Source organism: Euprymna scolopes, chromosome 21 (assembly GCF_053919585.1).
Source record: "Euprymna scolopes isolate OS-2025 chromosome 21, ASM5391958v1, whole genome shotgun sequence".
In the NCBI taxonomy this organism is placed as follows: Eukaryota; Metazoa; Mollusca; class Cephalopoda; order Sepiida; family Sepiolidae; genus Euprymna; species Euprymna scolopes.
This window is the reverse complement of record NC_136502.1, coordinates 115,633,668-115,654,944: the sequence shown is the minus strand read 5'-3', so window position 1 is coordinate 115,654,944 and position 21,277 is coordinate 115,633,668. Positions and strand designations below refer to the sequence as shown.

The following is a 21,277-nucleotide window of genomic DNA, read 5'->3' as shown; positions in this document are numbered from 1 at the left end:
TATATATATATAGTAAGTTATAAAATGTATATGGCGATTAAGCTACACTGAATATTCCGCATAAGCCTGAAGACTCCTAGAGTGGATGAAACGCGGAATATTCAGTGTAGCTTAATCGCCATATACATTTTATAACTTACTAACTAGCTCTACCTACGTATTGAGCACTTTTGAAGTAAATACTTAAAGTTTACGCATAAATCTATACTTTCGTATATTAATTTGATGTGAGTAAATTAAGTAGTTATATATATATATATATATATATATATATATATATATATATATATATATATATATATATATATATATATATATATATATAACGATATTGGAATTTTTCTTAAATAAAACATTCGAATGTAAGAAATTTTTTTTTCAACTACTACGTTAATATAACGGTATTTCTTGTATGGAACACCAAATGAATACTTGCTATTTAAAAGTTGATTTTTAGGAGTATTCCGATCTATTCCTTATAAATTCACCAGTTGCCATTTTGAATATTGTTGTTTACAAGTAAATCCGGCCTCGTTTTCGAAGACAAGCCAACTAGATATCGTTAATATTTGGACGCATTTTCATTTTTTTCTTTTGTTGTAATGTTAAAAACTAGATGAGTGTTATTAATGTTATATGCTTTGTTACAAAAAAAAAAAAAAAAAAAAAGTCGCCGCAGCTTTAAAAGTTTCATCCTTGTTTTATTAAAGAGTTTCATTGTTTGTATTTTTTAAGGTTAAAAACCTTACCATAGCATTTACTTTTTAATTAAGAAAAAAAAAAGTTGCCAAACTTCTTTTTTAAAGGTTTTCATCTAATGAAAATGTCGTGGCTTCGTTGGGTTTCTCTTAAAAGTCGCGTAAAAACTACATTTTGTTTTATTACTGTTATCAACTTTGTTACATAAAAAAAAATCGTTGCAGCTTTGTTTTTTTAATGTTTTTATTTAATAAAAAATATCGCGCCCTAAATTATGAGATGAAAAAATTGAACAAATCTCTTTGTAAACGAAAGTTGTCTCCCTCTTCACAGTGATAAATTGTAAAACAGCACTAGGTTGACCAGTTTTCGAAAGCGAGGCCGATTAAACTTGTAAACAGCAATATTCAAAATGGCGACCAGTGAATTTATCCCTATTCCATATATATATATATATATATATATATATATATATATATATATATATATATATATACAAAATGAAGTCATTTTCCCCCTATGATTTTGACCTTAATAGGATTAAAAATCAAGATATTTCATCCAAATATAATATGCACAAACTGCAGCACGGTGTGTTATAGGCATATTACCTCTCCACTTCCTCGATAATTGTAGATTCCTATATTTTTTCTGGAGAGATTTCACTGCCACAATCGGTTAAGATCAATGGAAGTAGTAAAATCTTTTCTCTCTAATAAATTCCTCCTTCCCCCGCCACCACTTACACTGTTTCCGGGATCGTTCACAAGGGACATTTACGAAGTAACGCCGGTTTGGGTTTTCTTTACTTCGTATTTGCTTAAAAAAGCTGGAATGGAATTTTACCGTGCCTTTCTGTTCTATGCTACTACTGGGTGAAGCGCATCATGGACCTCTACCGAATCGAACGGTTATTTATGCCATTTTATTTTTCGCTTTTAGCTGTGTTTTCTGTTTTTGTTTCCCCGAACATATTCATCATTTTCTCTCCTTAGTTTTGCTTTTTGTTTTTCCGATTTCCTTTTTAAAGAAGATTTACGTTTGTTTGCTGTTTTTTTTGTTTTGTTTTGGTTTTCGCGATTTTTTAAAAGAAGTTTAACAGCGTTTTTTTGTTTTTGTTTTTCAATATCTAAACAAGGTTATTACATCGCTTATTTTTTATTTTACCCCCACCCTTACACGCACACCTCCAAACACCTGGGCAACGCCGGGTACCCTATATATATATATATATATATATATATATATATATATATATATATATATATATATATATATATATATATATATATATATATATATATATATATATATATATATATATATATATATATATATATATATATATATATATATATATAATATATATATATATATATATATATATAATATATATATATATATATATATAATATATATATATATATATATATATATAATATATATATATATATATATAATATATATATATATATATATATATATATATATATATATATATATATATATATATATATATATATATATATATATATATATAATACGGTAAGTGTTTATTTTAACTGTAACACAACGTCGACTATTCTTGCTGGTGTTTTTAGGGGTTATTGAGGCCGCTGAAAACGAATCTGGCATTTAAATCCATCATGAATTTACCGTTAACCCCTGGACCCTGGGATTATTTGCGCCATTTCACTGCCTTTGTTAACGCTACATACGAGCGCGCAGTATGGTTTTCTTACATGATGAATTCGCACGCACATGCTCGTAGTAAAATGACTTGTTACATTACAACTCATCCCTCCCAGCCACCCCCAATGTAAACAGAATTTTTGTGAAATATTAAACGGTTCTTTTGCTTGATTAATGTCGACGTGTTACTTACGGAAAAAAAACGGCTAATTAAACTGCAGAAGCACCTGTTAAAAGCTACACAAGTTTTATAATTTAATACCTCCCCCCCAAAAAAAGAACGAAAAACGTTTTTGTAAACCATTCGTGAAAACTTATTGACAGCGTTATTTTTACAATTAAATCAGGTGAAAACTATTTTTTTTATTTTATGAAAAATATTTGTGATTTAAAATGTCCGCCATGTATTCGTAACTACGCATGTGCGCACGCTCGAACATACATTTCAGCAAGAACCACTCGCGCATAGCGTTAACGAAAACGGTGAAATAGCGCAAAATAGTCCCAAGGTCCAGGCAAACGGTAAATTTGCGACAGATTTCAATATCAGATTCGTTGTCAGCAATCCCGAAAACCTATGAAAACTAGAATGGTAAGCGTTATATTACAGTTAAAATAAATATTTACAAAAAAAAAAAAAAAAAAAAGTACATAAGAAAATGTAGATCTTAATATCATAAGAAATTCTTGCGATAATTTTAAATGTGGTACTCGTTAGAAACAGACCCGAATACCCCTAAAAATCAACTTTTTAATAGCAAGTCTTCGTTTGGTCTTTCATTCCACAGATTCAATATAAAAAAGTTTTATAACATTAACAAAAAAAAAAAAAAATAAATAAAAGAAATAAATAAAAAATAAACATCTTTATTAAAATTCCTCTGCAATGATCGTCGCATTTTCGTTCTTTTTGTAAAGTAAAGTTTATATTTTTTATTATTAAGATTATAAAACTATGTTTAAATAAAGGAGTTGAAAAAAACAAAACAAAACAAAAACAAAGACAAAAAACAAACAAAAAAACATAAAAACAAACAAACATAATTTTAATGTTTAGCGTCCCAAATTTTCATATGCAAAACTGAACGAATTTCTTTGTAAAATAATGTTACTTCCTTAGTACAATTAGTGACGCTTCCAAATAACCTCAAATTCTTCTATTTTATTAGTTTCCCTAATTTTCTATTGCAAGATTCAGTGTGTGAACTAAAATCTTAGTTTTATTAGATTCATTTTAAATCTTTTCTTTTTTGCAAATAAATCAATTCGTTTTATTAATAAAATTGCAATATCGCAGCAGACGCAGCAGTTGCATGAAAGTGAGATGATGCACACCATTAAATCGTTATAGTCGACTTTGCAATCAAAGGGAGATAAAAAAAAACGCTATTGTTAGAGTTATTTCCCTTCATTCTGTTAGACCTTTAAATTCTTTGTAAGTTATAGGACGAATAAATCACAGAAACTTGAAATATTCGAATTGAAAAACAAATTAAAAATAAAATTTGGGATAAATAAAAATGAAAAGAGGGCATTTTCTTCATTAAACATAGACTTGGCGAAATTAAAAAAATTTTTTTTTTATAATTCATTTTTTTTTGTGTGTGTTCATGTGTGTGGCACAGTGGCACAGTGGCACACTGCACATGCATGATGTACACACACGCACGTGAGCGCGCGCGCGTGTGTGTGTGTGTGTGCATATATATATATATATATATATATATATATATATATATATATATATATATATATACTTGCATTCCGTCACGCAAAATAGTTAGCAAGTAAAACACGTGCCTTTTTCTAGTCCTCAAGATTTTTACCTTCACATGATCAATATTTTATGATCAGACGATGAGGGGCAAGGTGATAACATACGCACGAATATGAAATGTCTTATCGTATTATTATATAGATGGTAATGATATTCATTTAGCCATGCATCATTGCATCATTCTCATAACTTTGACTCTCTGGTCTCTTTCTCAACAACTGAACCCGATTATCCCACCCATAACTCCACAAGTTTGACACGAAATAAAAATTTGTTGAATGCTAGATTATCTCCCTTATTATCATTTTTTTTTTTAAAGCAAAAACATTTAAAAATTTAAACCGATATCATAAATTCATATTATTTGGATTACTACGACTATTGTTCTATTCTTAAGTGTTATTCTCACAACGTTTCTGTCGATGTACTTTCGATCATCTTCAGATATTTTTTGCTGAACTCGGGAATCCTTCTACCAAATTTGGGAATCTTTTTCTCGCACTGAGCAATCTGCATGGAATTTTGAACAGAACCTTTTATTTTATCTGGTGGGGGGGGGGGACATGCTCATATTCCGTCAGTCATGACTGGTTAGAAGTGCTAACTAATTTGCAGCTGCATTTTGAATGTTGTCCTCAATGAAGATTGAACCTTCAACCCCCAGAAGAGTAACTTACAACTGAATTTTACTGCGCCGTTAAATCAATCCCCATCTCAAAAATTTAGAAACATGGCGACTTTACAAACTTATAAATCTTATTCCTTTGAAAATTATTCCTTTTGTAATTGTAAGAAGAAATTGTTAAAAAAAATTGTAAGAAGAAACCCGAAATAAATTCTTAGTTCGTAACACCCCATTCCTGAAAAAGCAAAAATACCAAAAAATAAATAAGAATCTGTATAGTAACCTGTGACGAAACAAAAATATCGTATTCCAAAATTCACGTAATTTGATCAAGTAGGTTCATTTAAAGAAAAAAAAAAAATGAAAATCAAATCGATCGATGATCTCTGAATGCCATGGCAAGGGAGATAATTTCACATTATTAAATAAAATAAAAATAATTAGAAAGCCATTCTTAACACAAGGAGGGAGAGTTATTGGAAAAACAAAATTCCGCTTAAAAAATGATTTTCTTTATAAAAATAAAACTACTCGACCCATTTACGTGATTCTTTTGTGTTTTATATTTTCTTTTTGTTATGGATACGTCCATAGCCTTTGAGCCCCTAGAGGGGTATAGGCCATCTACAACTTTGTAGATGCTTTTGTAGCGAGGAGTTCTTTTTACAGGGTGAGGGTGCTGGCCCCACGCTCAACCTTCCTAGAAGGTACATACAGCGCCTAGCCTTCCCAAATGGTCACCCATCTGGTACTGGCCAGTCTCAACGTTGCTTAACTTCAGTGACCTGGCGAGAACCGGTGTGTCAGCGTGATTGTGCCGTACTTTTGGTATGGATACGTGCATCATAATTTTTATTTTAGTTTAGTTTTTTCTTGGGGACGGGGGTAAGATGGCCTACCACCAAATTCATTATAACACAATTCATCTTTAACTTAAAAATGGAAGAAATAGACAATTAATTTCTCCAAAATGTTCTTAAAGATAATTACGGAATTAGAGATTTACTTTTTTAACTGTTTTCTTATTTTTCTTTCTAATTTCTTTACAAATAAATTAATTATTTCTTTGAATAAAATAAAATACGCATCAAGTGCGCTTGAAAGCCAAATCACAACGTAATATTAGGAAAATAAACAAATATTTTACTTGCCGGCTTCCCACCTGACTACAACTTGGATGTTTTCAAGTCCAACGTTAACAAATTCCTAATGAACCGCCCTCTTAAGTAAACACTTCATTAAATCTCCACACTAACGTACTGTACTTGCAATAACCCTTATCCCTGAGTGGCTTCCGGGCCCTCATAAGTGGTGATCACCGTGTAAAAACAAAAACAAAAACAAAAACAAAAAAACTTGTTTGAAATTTATAATTTAAATATATTTCGGAGCTATACTTGATGCGTATTTTATGTTATTCAAATTAAATCAACGTTTCTATATGAACTCACACCTTTGACGTTATTCTCGCGTTGCCTGCGCACACTTTCAGGATTTTAAAATACAACCACTAAGATATAACGCGCGGCTCTTTACAAACATACTTTTCTTTTTCCAACTTTACAACATGGCAAGAAAGAAGAAAAGGGGGGGGGGACAAACAAAATAACACACTGAGGATGGAGTGTAGATCCGAAATAGATCTTCTCCTATCTATCTATCTATTCTTTTCTATCTATCACTATCTATCTATCTATCTATCTATCCTTTTCTATCTATCTATCTATCTATCTATCTATCTATCTTCTTCTATCTATTCTATCTTCTATTCTGTCTTCTTTCTTTCGTATATATATATATATATATATATATATATATATATATATATATATATATATATATATATATATATATATATATTTATATAAATTAACTCATTTCCCCCCCTCCGACTTTGACCTTAATAGAATTAAAAATCATGACATTACATGCAAATATTATGCGTACAAACTGTAGCATATTATCTGAGGTGTGCTATAGGCCTATTACCTCTACAGTTCCTCGACAATCGTACATTCCTATATTTTTTCCGGTGAGAGCCCACTGCCAAAATCGGTTAGATTCAATGGAAGTTGCAGCATCTTTTCTCTCTATTAGATTCCTCCTTTCCCTGCTCCCCATTTACACCGCAGCGAATGCGTTCACAAGGAACAGTATGAGGAAACACCGGTTTGGAATCGTACAAGGTTACTTAGGCCGTTTTTTTTGTTTTTTTTTTAAAATCTTTTTTCCCTGATTTATGCTTTCTTTTTTTCCCATAATAAAAAAAGCGAAAACGCGATTATTATTATTGTTTTCTTTTTGCTTTTTTCTTTTAGTTAGTGTAAGACGCAACCTGCGGGACTAACCGGTTTATACTTCCGGTTTTAACGCCTGCAACCTTGAAACCTAACTATACCTTTATTTATTAGTGTTTACAACTAAACATTTATTTTACACAAATAATTAATTCTTTACTGTTTATTATTACAACGCAACGATATCGTGAATTCACTTGCATTACACTTAAATTAAAGTTAAAACAAATAAATTCATTTACATTTCGAGAAAACAAAAAAAAATCGAGTGTGATGCGGGACTACTGAAACTAAACCAAAACAAACTTCACTGAGGAATTGATATTTGACCTAATTCACTTTTTAGTTGTTTTTTTTTTTTGGCACTTTCGCCTCAATAATTCGAGTTCGAGCCCCCCCTCACTTTTTGGGGATTTTTCAAACACCCGGGCACCGCCGGACCGTTCGTATTGCATCACGTTCATTTGTTTTATGAAAAGTACTATGGTTAAGCTTAAACATGGAAAAGTAAAGGACTAGTATGTTATAAATTTCAGACAAGTAAAATATTTGTTTATTTTCCTAATATTACGTTGTGATTTGGCTTTCAAGCGCATTTGATGTGTATTTTACTTTATTCAACTTAAATCAACGTTTCTATATGGAATTCACACCCTTGGCGTAATTATTTCTTTCTTTAATTAAAAACATCAAATTAGCGCAATATTCGGTATTGTATCTGTTGGTATTGGTAAAAAAACGTATTTTTATTTTAAATGTAATACTAGCATGGTTATCAGGCATTACTCCGTCCTCTTCCTTTCTCTTCCCCTCTCTCGACATCCACCCCCTTTATTCTCTCTCTCTCTCTCTCTCTCTCTCTCTCTCTCTCCAAATCTTCTCTCTTATCTTTCAAACCCTCGCTCTAATTCACCCTTTTCTTTCTACGTCTCTCCTTTTTCTCTTTCCCTCTCTCTATCACCCCTATCATTCTCTCTATCAGTGTCTCTCTTACCGTCTTGGGCAACTGAGACACAACCAGTTACAATTATGTGATATTATTTAAAAAAAATCAGCTTTAAGTAACACATCGCTTAATAATACATAGGCCTGACATATAGCTGGCGTCACTAATCAAAAAATCTGTGCTGAGCATGCGCGAAAGCGCACAAGTGTATGAGTCGCGCTTACCTGCGGTGAAAAGCGAACCTGGGACCTTTCGATTACAAATCAAGTCCACTAATGAACTAACTACACCCACCTTACCCCAAAGTGACGATTTAGTTTCGCCCAACGGCTATGAAAAGAACAAGCCGATAAGTGATTTGAGGGGGGGGGGGGGGAGTTGAAATACACTTCTTTAATAACGCGTCTCGCGTTATTAGAATTTCGATTCGGCGAGATTGTTCGGTTCTGTTCGGGAACATGTGTGTCGATTCAACGGTATTTGTTTGTGGCGTGGCATGTCGATTCGGCGGTGGTGTTCAGAATTGATTGGACGAATTTGTTAAGGACCGTGCCGTCAAGCGAAAACAAAAACAAAAACAAACAAACAATATATATATATATATATATATATATATATATATATATATATATATATTTTTTTTTTTTTTTTTTTTCCCTGATGCTCTCTCCCTGGTGTAGCGACAAAATCTATATGATTTTTATAAAGTACTAGTCTACAAATCGCATGTGTCAAAAGTTGAACTCAGTCGGATTTAAAAAAATTTTTTAATTACATTTTCACCCCAAACAAGGCACATTGCCACTTTGGTGTAGGGGGCTACTATCAGGGTCAGCAACTACTGGGGCACTATGTAGGGATTTGGGCAGCAAGATGTCGGTTCACGTTGCACTTGAACTTCTGCATGCCAGTACAGTTAGGGAAGCAGTGTCCTGGAATGGAATTCCAGAGTCTAGCGGTTCTGGGGAAGAAACTATTTTACATCTAGGGATCTCTACTGTGTGGGGGTGGGATTTAGCTGCCTGTCAGGTTTGTCGAGGGTATCTGCGTTGTGGGGCCACAAGTGTCTGCAGTTCGTCAGAGCATTCACCATTAAAATACTTGTAGAACAAGCAGAGGGATGCAACGTTTCATCGATGGGACAGAGGCTGAAGCTTAGATGCCAGTTCAGGACCTATCAGATTGGCGACTCTTTCTTGAACCTTGTCTAGGAGCGAGAGGCTAGTAGTAGACGCACCAGCCCAGATGTGACAACAATACTCCATACATGGGCGAATGGTGGCCTTATAGAGATACAGGATACTTTCAGGTGTCAGTAGTTTTCTAGCATTGTAGAGAGAGCCCATCTTTTTTGCAGCGGCCTTGGCAATGTTTTCAATATAATTGTTCCAGCTCATGTTTCCTGTGAACGTTAGGCCAAGCAGTTTGAAAGATGTACTCTCAGACAGGGAGTCACTGGCCATTGCTATTGGTGGCAGAGAAGGTTTTTTATAGTTATTGAAGGAAACCAGTTTAGTCTTGGCAACATTGAATGTGACCATCCATTTATGTCCCCATACCACTACAGATTGGAGATCATCCTCTAGTGTTTTTGCCATTTCTTTAGATATGTGTTCATTTGTTTCAGAGATTACAGTGAGGATGTCAGCTGTGGAATGGGCTTGTCTAAATCCATATTGTTTGTCAGTCAGAAGTTTAGCATCTGTAAGGTGCCGGACTAGAGTATGGTTAATTATGGTCTCAAATATTTTGGCGAAAAGTGGGAGGAGGCTAATCGGGTGATAATTTGATGGGTCAGTTCTTTCGCCAGAATTCTTGAATATTGGTACCACAGAATCAGTTTTCCAACAGCCCGGAAAGCAGGATTCATTAAGGCATTTGTTGTAGAGTTTGGAGAGAACTGGAGCTACTTCGGCTGAGCACTTTTTTAATAGCACAGCTGGGATGAGATCAGGTCCACATGCATTTGAAGTGTCAAGATTTTTTATGATAGCATGTATTTGAGCAGGGGTGATTTTTAGATTGTCTAGCGTGGCATCTGTCCGCAAAGGAAAGTCAGGCAGGGGGTGGTTGGAAGGGTCCAGTGTGGAGTTCGAGGCAAACCGACTGGCAAGCATATTAGCTTTGTCGGTTGCAGAGCAAACAACCTCGTGATTGTTGGTTAGTGGGGGAATTGTTGATTGCCCATCATTTACTACACTGTTGTAGATTTTCCAGAAGTCATGATTTCCCAATTTTTGTGCTTCGATGCGTTTTTTAGTGGTTTCAGTAAATTCTCTCTTGGCTGTTGCTATTTTTTTCTTAACGTTATTTCTAGCTTCTATGTACTTCTGTGTGTTTGAACTGGACTTATGTCGGTTAAATCTGCGGTATGCATGTTGTCTTTGAGCAATGGCAGTTGCGCAAGTCGAAGTAAACCATTGGGGAGAGTGGGGCTTATTAATTTATAAATTGCAGTTATTTACGAAGTGCCTTCAATAAGTTTCCAGAATGTTTTTTAACAGGCATTTAAAATTCAGTGTATCATAGCTAGACATCTTATAAAATGACTGAACAATTAAGACAATTGAGGAGATGAAAGAGGCTGTGATAAGGATCACTGACACGCTTACACAAGAGGACTTCCATGGGGCCTTCCAGAAGTTGTTGGAATGGTACAACAGGTGCATTGCAGCCGGAGGAGATTACTTTGAAGTGGGCTAGAGTTTCATGTGTGTACTATCAATAAAAATGCCCGTACGAAAAAGTCTGGAAACTTATTGAAGACACTTCGTAAGTACAGCTACTGTTCTGAATTTTCAAAACAGTAGAAAAATCTGAATTTCGTGTGTTGATAAATCATTGCTTTCTGATGGAAAAATATACTGTTCAAGCAGAATCGATCCCGGGGTCAAATCAACAAAGTGTTCAAAGATGCAAACATCAGCAGGCAAGCTATAATTTTGGATGCACAACGTATTTTGCTCATCGATTAGCTTGAGAAAGAAAAATCCCATCAATTTTATATAGCCATCCCATCAATTTTATATAGCTATCCCATCAATTTTATATAGCCTTAATGGTGTGTTTGAAAGAAGAAATTGTAATTCGAATTTTTTCCTCACCCACCCTATTCTTCAGATTTAGCCCCCACTAACAGCTAGCTTTGTGTAGACTCCAAAAGAATGCTCCAGGGAAAGATTTGGTTCCAATGAAGAATTGATGTTGGAAATTAAAGTGTATTTTGAGGTCAAAGATGAATCGCCCCACCAAAAAGGCATCAATTTCTTAGAAAAACGTTGTAATCAGTGTATCATTCTAGAAGGAAACTACGTTGCTGAATAAAGTCAAATATTGCCTTAAAAGAAATGGTGTTTTGTTAGTTATGCATGCGACTTATAGAATAACGTGTTTATTTTATTTCTTTTAATAATTAAAACAATGAATATTGAAAAAATATATCTATATTTTGTCCAAGGCAATGCCCCCCGCAAATGCCAAAATAATAAAAAAAAGAAAGAAAATATCAACTTTGTGGGTATGTCTTGTCTAGTTTTTTACTTTTGGCTGGACACACACACACACACACTGTTATAGTCAGCTAAGGTACTTCCTAACTTCTGGCATAGTGCTACCGAAAACGGTGACAAGGCAAATCACTTCCTTCACTTTTATTGTTCTCCAGTATTTCTATTGTGAAACGATTTATTGAAATAAAATATAAGAAAAGTACATTATATTAATTTATTTTTATTTCGGACTACTATTCTCATCTTTATTATTTGTTGTTTTTCATCTTTTATTGGATTGTTTATTCACAACGTTTTGGCCAACTAATTCCTCTGGCCTTCGTCAGGTGGTAACCGTGACGGATAGGAACTTCGAATCTCCTAACTGCATTCTCAGCCATCACTGCCATCCGTAGTTGTTTTGGCCAAGTAAACCTCTGGCACGCTTTGGGTGGGATTGAAACCACTATCTTCAGACAATGTTCATCTGGAACTGTAGAGATTCAGCGTCTCTATCAACTGCGCCACGGGCCCCGAAGAAAAAAAAAAAAAGAATAAAACCACCAACTAATAAAGATGAGACTAGTAGTCCGAAATAAAAATAAATTAATATATATAATGCTCATCTCAAAAAAAAAAAATGAATTCCAATTAAGGAATAATATATAAGAAAGTACATTATTGAAAAGTATACAATAAAAATCAACAACATTATACAGATGTGTGTTCCTCCTTCATAGGTTCTGAAATGGATTAGCCTATCTTTTTCAAATTTCACACAAAGCTAATTTATATGTCTGGCAGTGTTCTTAGATATGTTTTGTACAGAAATTCATCCGATAAATATCGAAAACCGAAAAAAATCCGATCTTAAAAATAGCTTTCCCCTTTTATAGATAAAAAAATAATTTTTAAAGGGGGAATATTTTACGTTACACCTGCAAGGGAAATAATAAAATTTCAGCAAATCATTTCTTCTTAAAAGAAAAACAGATTTATTGTAATCTGGAGATGTAACTTAGTGGTAGAGCATTTGATTACGGATCAAATGATCCTCTGTTCAAGCTCAGGTGTACCTCACCATTTTACTTTAATTTTTTCTTATTAATGAGTTCAATTTATGATAAAAGAAGAGGTGCCATTTAAAATCGCAGCAAATTATTTTTGTTTGCATATTTTAAAACTAAACATTAATCAGAAGCGACTTTTCCAGGGCATTCATCGTCAAGCCCAAATATCAGCTGACGTGATATTGTAAACAAACACAGACGGAATTTGATGAACGACATTATCATTATTATTTTTATTATTTGTGAATTAGTCCATCAGGCGAATTATTCCTCATAATATATAATATTCAATAGAGGATTGATTCTATAATAATATATACACAATCTGTATAAATTAAAATATCATATTTAAGCGTATTGCATGACCAGGCAACACCAGACTGCCAGCCAGTTTAATATATAAACTAAACTTGTTTTCTTTATCATCGATAGCTTTTTTCCTACAAAATCAATATTTTATTTAACTTCATTCACTTTTCTTGTGGGTCGTTATGTCATGCTGTTACGAAGAATAAAATCTCATTTTATTTAATTATTTCTACAAAATATTTTGTCTAGTTAGAATTATTTTTAAACTAGCAGGGTTATCTGATGTTACTTGGAGCAAAAATACACCATATTCTTTGGTAAAACCTTTATCTCGCTATCCTTTTTCACTTTTCCCTGTTTTCTACCACCCTCAGTCCATACATACATTACATACATACATTACATATATACATTACATATATACATACATTACATACATACATTTCATACATACATTACATACATACATTGCATATATACATACATTATATAAATACATTATATGCATACATACACACACACATACATACATATATACATTACATATATACATTTCATACATACATACATTATATGATGATTGCAACGTCTTATCAGACGAGTGCCACTCCCTCAGACATTTAAAATCCATGAGCCCAAATGTCTGAGGGAGTATCTATACAAATATGATGTTAAAGAGTCTTAGCTTTGTACGACAGCGAAGTCTCTCTCTCGGTTCAAAATGTTGAGATCCAGCAACAAGCAAGAGCAAGATAGCCAGCAACAAATTAAACTGCAGACCAGCTTAATGCGGGTACTGGTCTTCCGCTTTATGGTTTTTTAAATCAGAGATTTGCTTCTCCTAGAAAGGTTGCCTTCACCACGGCTTACGGGAGCCCTCTCTACCCCAATACACATATACACACACACTAATATACACGGTGCTAGTTGGCCGTTGACCCAGAAAAAGAGTTCATTCGCCCTTTGGAAGGTCTTGTTTTTAATCCTCCAGGGAGACTAGCCGCCCTCCTCACCAAACAAGTCTGGTGGGGGAACCAGTTTAGTCGCCGGTGACCCGACCATGAGGCAGGTAGTACTGGGTTACATGGTACCAGTAGCATATGACATTATATACATACATACATACATACATACATACATACATAAATACATTACATACATAATACATACATACATACATACATAATACATACATACATACATACAGATCACATCATGATTGCTGGATCTTTCCAAGATGATTGCCGTCATATTGAGTTCTTCCCATCTTGTTGTCCATGTCATCGTAAATGACTCTGCAGTTCCGCCGCAGATTTTTACATCTTGAATCAGATGTGACATACAAATTTCTACTGTTACCTTCCTCTGGAGGCTGAAAGGTATTCCTATGAACAATCATGTTTTCTCAAACCAGCACTAGACTTGCAAACTTTGTTGCATATCAAACAGATCGTTTGGTTCGGACGAATAGGTAAAAAGTTAACTTGAACAGGCGTTTTGTGCGACTTAAGGTGTTTGACGTAGCTTTTGACAGAAGCACCCGTTCACAAGTGTTGCATTTCCAGCTCTGCGTGACATGGCTAAGACCATCAATTAAACCTTTGCGAAGCTCTTGCTTCAGACTTGTGTGAGTTTTCTTTTCTCAAGAACATAACAACTTTTAAGTATAAGCTTTTGACTCTGGCCTTGGCAGAGTAAGTTCTTCCCACGTGTTGATGTTGATTTGCAAAACTTTCAAATTGTTCTTTGTACAGTCTCTGAACCTATTCCTAGGCTTATGTTGATGGCGCTTGCCATTTCCAGCTCCCCATAAAAAATTTGTTTCGGCAGCCTACAATCTTTTATTTGAACAACGTGGCCCACCTTACGCATGTGAGCTCTGATTACAAGGATCTCAACACTAGAGCAATATGCTCTTACAAGGACTTCAGTATCGGGTACTTAAGCTTGTCACTAGATGTTTAAGATATGTCTCAAGCATTTTTTGGTGACTTTGATGCAATGTCCATGTCTCCGATGAATACAACAGTGTGGTTAGCACACAAGTCTTGTAAATACAGATCCTTGTCCTGTCTGCGATGCCACGGTTAGACCACACTCTATTCTCTAACTTTTAAAAAACTACAGCAGCTTTCTGAATTCGTCTGTGGATTTCAGTATCAAGAGAGCTATCCTTCAACAGAAAATTACCAAGGTAGACAAATGAATCGATTACCCAAAGCCTAGAACCACATACCATGATATTCGACTCGGCATATGACTGGCCCGGTGCAGAAGTGAACATCACCTTTATTTTAGACAGACTGATCTCCAGACCAAAGGCAGTGCAGAAGTCAGCAAAGCTATCCATTTTATGCTGCATATCAGTCTCACTGTGCGACAAAAAAACAGCATCGTCTGCATACAGTAACTCGTTGACCAAGACATGATGCGTTTTAGTACTAGCATTAAATTATGTAAATTTATGTAAATTAAAAATGCGACATGTGGTTCGAAACTTTAACATGACACCCTTATCACAATCTTGAAATGCCTAACACATGGCCACACCAATCCTTGAGCGCCAATATATACATACATACATACATTACATTACTTACATACATTACATTACTTACATACATTACATTACATACATACATTACATTACATAAATTACATACATACATAGATACATTACATTACATACATTACATTACATACATACATTTCATTATATTACATTACATACATTACATACATATATTACATACGTTACATTACATTACATACATACATTACATACATACATTACATGCATTTCATACATACATACATACATACATACATACATTACATACGTTACATTACATTACATACATACATTACATGCGTTACATTACATTACATTACATTACATTACATGCATACATACATTACATACGTACATTGCATACATACATACATTACATTACATACATACGTTACATTACATACATACATTACATACATACATACATGCATACATTACATGCATTGCATAATACATTACAGACATAAGTTACATACATACATACATACATACATGATGATGATTGCAACGTCTTGTCAGACGAGTGCCACTCCCTCAGACATTTAAAATCCATGAGCCCAAATGCCTGAGGGAGTATCTATACAAAGATGATGTTACAGAGTCTTAGCTTTGTACGACAGCTAAGTCTCTCTCTCGGTTCAAAATGTTGAGATCCAGCAACAAGCAAGAGCAAGATAGCCAGCAACAAATTAAACTGCAGACCAGCTTAATGCGGGTACTGGTCTTCCGCTTTATTGTTTTTTAGATCAGAGATTTGCTTCTCCTAGAAAGGTTGCCTTCACCACGGCTTACGGGAGCCCTCTCCACCCCAATACACATATACACACACACACAAATATACATACATACATACATACATACATACATACACTCATACATTACATACATAAATACATTACATACATACATTGCATACATTAAATACATTACCTACACAAAATACATACATTACATACATTACATACACACAATTTTTTTTATATATAATTTCTCGGGGAATGAGTCAGTATTTCATTTCAAAATCTCTATATAAATAAAACAGTAAATGCATGTGCGTCAGTCTGTGTGAAAATATTTACCGATAAATCCTTAAATAACTGGTCACATAACATTGAAATAAACAGGAAATAGTAATCATACACCAAGGATGGTTTATATTCAGTAAAATCTTTGTTTGGATGAATAACTCCTATAGAAATATGTCGACAAGTTGAAATGCAAAAATGTTCATTTCAACTTGCTGAAATATCTATATTACTTTTGCGTATGTGCAAATTCTATCATAATCATAGCTAGAAGTGGTTTGATTTTAAATTATTTTTATCTGTCTGTCAATAGCTTAAATAGTAGTGAACACGGCTGGATCGGTAAACGTTTTGGTTTCGATTCTAGCTGATGGCACCCGTCATTTTTTTTTTTTGGAAATCAATACTATATATTAGGTACAATATAATATTCAATAGAGAATTGTCTTTATAATAATAAATACCAAATCTGCCTAAATTAAAATATATTTAAGCGTGTTTTATGACCGGGCGAGGCTTGGCGCTTCTCCCTCAGCTTGTTAGTAAATAGAATGATTGAAAAATCGCCCCTACCTTGAATAAACTTAGCTCAGTTGAACTCCAAAGGATAAATATATGTTTTTAGCTTTTGTATATTATTCATCTGAGGCAATGCCGATCCAAAAAATATATTAACTTTGTGGTTCTTTGTTTTGTATTTTTTTTACTTTTACCTGGACACAGAAACGCACATACACTCAGATAATAGATGACTGTCAGCGCAAAAATAAAAAGGAACATAACCGTGTATTTGTCCATCCAGAGTCATTTATTTTTTTGATTGAAAGAAACACAAATATTAAAAAAAAAATGGAAATAAGATTCTTTGATATTTTGTGTTGTTTTTACAATGATTTCAGTTATATATATATATATAAAATGCCATTTGTTGTTGTAAATGATTATTTGTTTGATGTTATTTATACAGTAATCATGTTTATCTTTTGTGCATTTATCAATGTATATCCAAGATATAAATTATTAAATTGTGTTAACTAAACTTATTCCATTTTGACTTCCACTTTCTGTTAAGCAGAACTCTTGAAAGTGAATACCGAGGAAAACTTCCTTCTGATGAATATTTACATAATTCCAGTTTAATTTACGAACCCTACATAAAAAAATTAGCCCCTATTTTTAAATGTTTATTTTTCCAGAAGAATTTTATATAATAAAAAGTATATTTTAAAAATTTACATAAATAATAGCTTTTATTTGTAAACTTTCGCTTAAAAATATCTTGTAAGAAATATATTTATAATTAATAAATATATTTAAAAATTTAATTACAAATAATATTTTTATTACAAGACATAAAAAAATTTGAAAGTACAGACTATTTGTTTACGTATACTTTTAAAATATGCGTTATGATACAAAACCATCTTGGTAAAAATAAAAACATTTCAAAGTAAGAATTAAAACCATCTTTGTAAAAAATATATTTATATGTAAATATAAAAATATAAAAACATATATGTTTTGATTATATAAATTATCTTTTTAAAAATAACATTTCAAAGTAAAGATTGAAAAATATATTCTTTTATTATATAAAACCAATTTTGTAAAAACACATTTTAAATTAAAAATTTAAAAATATATTCTTTATTATATAAAATTATCTTTGTAAAAAACAGTTCAAAGTAAAGATTAAAAAATATATTCTGTATAATATAAAATAGTTGTTGTAAAAAATATTCTAAGGTAAAGATTAAAAAATATATTATTTATTATATAAAACCATTTTTGTAAAAACATTTTAAAGTAAAGATTAAAAAATATATTTTTTATTATATAAAACCATTTTTGTAAAAACATTTCAAAGTAAAGATTAAAAAATATATTCTTTATTATTTAAAACCATTTTTGTAAAAACATTTTAAAGTAAAGATTAAAAAATATATTCTTTATTATATAAAACCATTTTTGTAAAAAACATTTCAAAGTGAAGATAAAAATATATTCTTTATTATATAAAACAATTTTTGTAAAAACATTTTAAAGTAAAGATTAAAAAATATATTATTTATTATATAAAACCATTTTTGGCAAAAAAAACACTTCAAAGTAAAGATTTAGAAATATATTTTAATTATATAAAATCATCATTGTAAAAACACATTTCAAAATAAAGATTAAAATCTAAATTTTAGTATATAATATATATATATATATATATATATATATATATATATATATACATATATATATATATATATGATATATATTATTATATAATATAAGACCATCTTTGTAAGAAACAAACACATTTCAAAGTAAATATTAAAAAATATATTTTTTATTATACTATAAAATTATTTTATTTTGACTTCTTGATTATATATTTTTATTATAATTATAACATATTCTATTTAAAGTAAAATTATTCTGATAAAAAAGCATTTCAAAGTGGAGACTATTTTTGTGGAGAATTTTAAAATCGAACTGGAATTATGTAATTATTTTTCAGAAGGGACTTTTACTCGATATACACCGGCAAAACTTCTGCTAAACAAAAAAGAGAAAATCCAAATGAGATAAGTTTGTTTAGCATAACCAATTATTAAAATATTCTTATCACTAATCATTTCCACATCAGTCATCATGATAATCTGCTTGGGGTTCTCTAATTAATTTATCAACATTTCTCATTTTTTTTTTGTATTATTTGGCTGGTGCTTGTCTATAAATGGGCCGAAAACAATTTTTTACAAGAAAAACCTGCAAAATTATTTTTTATAATGTACGTATTTGTCACTGCATGAAGATGCCTTATTCCAAAAATCACGAAAATTGATCAAGTAGTTTTTATTTAAGAAAATCAAATATTATCACACGTTTTAGCGAAGATCTGCTTCATACCATCTTGTTTGAGACCTAACGACACTAACGACACCTGGCGGAAATATGGGATCAACAAGGACAGACAATAGACATAAAAAAATTTTTTTTCTTAAATGTCGAAAACACATTTTTCTTAAATGTCGAAAACACATTTTTATAATAAAAATACAAAATAATACATTAACTTATTTCTTTTCATTAATTTATCATTTTATATTTGTATTATAAAAAAAGTGTTTTCGACATTTTGTTTTTCATGTTCGCTTAATAAAGTCTATTAAAAAAAAAACTGTTTTAGACATTCTTTTCAGGAAAAGAAGTCGTTATGTTAATTTATTATTTTGTATTTGTATATTAAAAAAAAGTTTTCGACATTTAAGAAAAAAAAGTTGATTGTCTGCCCTTGTTAATCCCATATTTCCGCCACGTGTCGTTTGGTCTCAAACAAGATGGCATGAAGCAAATCTTCGCTAAAACGTGTGATAATATTTGATTTTCTTAAATTAAAAAAAAAAAACCCTACTTGATCGATTTACGTGATTTTTGGAACATGGCATCTTCATGCAGTGTCAAGTACGTACATTATAAAGATTTTTTTCAGATTTTTCTTGTAAAAAATTTTTTTTCGACCCATTTATAGACAAGCACCATTTGGCTTAATCAGACAAATGTTCTGTCTTGAGTGTTACATGCATAGCGTTTCGGTCCACGTAACCTCCGATCTTCTTCAGGTATAAAAGTCGCCATTTTTGGTAAAAAGAAATGGAGGTTAGCTTCACACACTATGGTTTCGTATTTTTGGATCTAATTGAAAGTAAATTTGTAACTATACTTTAAGCCCCCCCCCTCCTTGGGTAGAGCACTGTCATAAATGTATCTTAAGTAGCGTTAATACTAGGCTTGCTGTTTGTTTGTAAATAAACAAGCAACTCGAGCACTGTAAAAGCGGTGGGCGAGTGTTTATTTAAATTGATATTTAATGAGGTCGTTTGAAGGTACCGATCCCATAGGCTGAAGGTTAGAACTACTGACTATCAACTAGATGGTTGTAGGTCCAGTCCCTAGCTAGGGATAGATGCTTGTCTAGCCGCAATGATGAGCTGTAATACAGCGAAACAGTACGGTATATGGATGAATGTATATATATAAGGTCAATAAAATTATCAGGCAAAATGCTGGGGGTGTATTATTTGTAAATTATTTACGATTAAGATTTTAATTAAATCCATTAACGAATTGTAAGTTTTTAAAAACAATTTTTTTTTTTTACGAAAACAAGTGGGTAATATCAAATCCCGTGTGTATCACGTGTTGTGTTATTTTTAAAAATATTTTTTAACAAGATGTAGTTTTTTTTAAAAATAATCTATTATTATTTTTTTTTAAATTTTATTATTTAATGACTGATATAAGATAAAAAAGAAAGGAACATGGCGACTTATACACCTGAAGAAAGTCGGAGGTTACATCGACCGAAATGTTGTGCAGATAATACTCGAGAGCAATTAATCCAAATAATACGATTAATCATCCTTCATCTAAAAAATTCAGGAACATAAATTTCCATTTTGTTCATATATTCATATAATCTTGTTGTATATTGATGCTAATAATGATAGAAATGATTTATATTTTATCTGCAACAAACACTATATAAACTCCAATGTAAAACATTGTGATAGTAAGTTTGTAGTGAAAAAAAAAACAAAAACAAAAACAAAAAAAAAAAACGCCACGAATGTTGTAGGCATTTTGTGGGAGGGAGAGGGGGGGGGTGAAGTGGAAATGGAAAGAAAAGATTCAACTGAAACTTTGCATAGACACAAAAAACATATTTAGGAGAAATTAGAAAATTATTTTAAAATATGAAATTCTGGATGTTAGAGATTTT

General features: G+C 32.0%; 1 protein-coding gene across 2 annotated transcripts in view; it reads left to right on the top strand.

The window, feature by feature from the left end:
- The window catches only part of LOC145242666 (protocadherin beta-15-like), a 92,810-nt gene that overhangs the window by 56,584 nt on the left and 14,949 nt on the right, over positions 1–21,277 (top strand). The gene's annotated exons all lie outside the window — the stretch shown is intronic.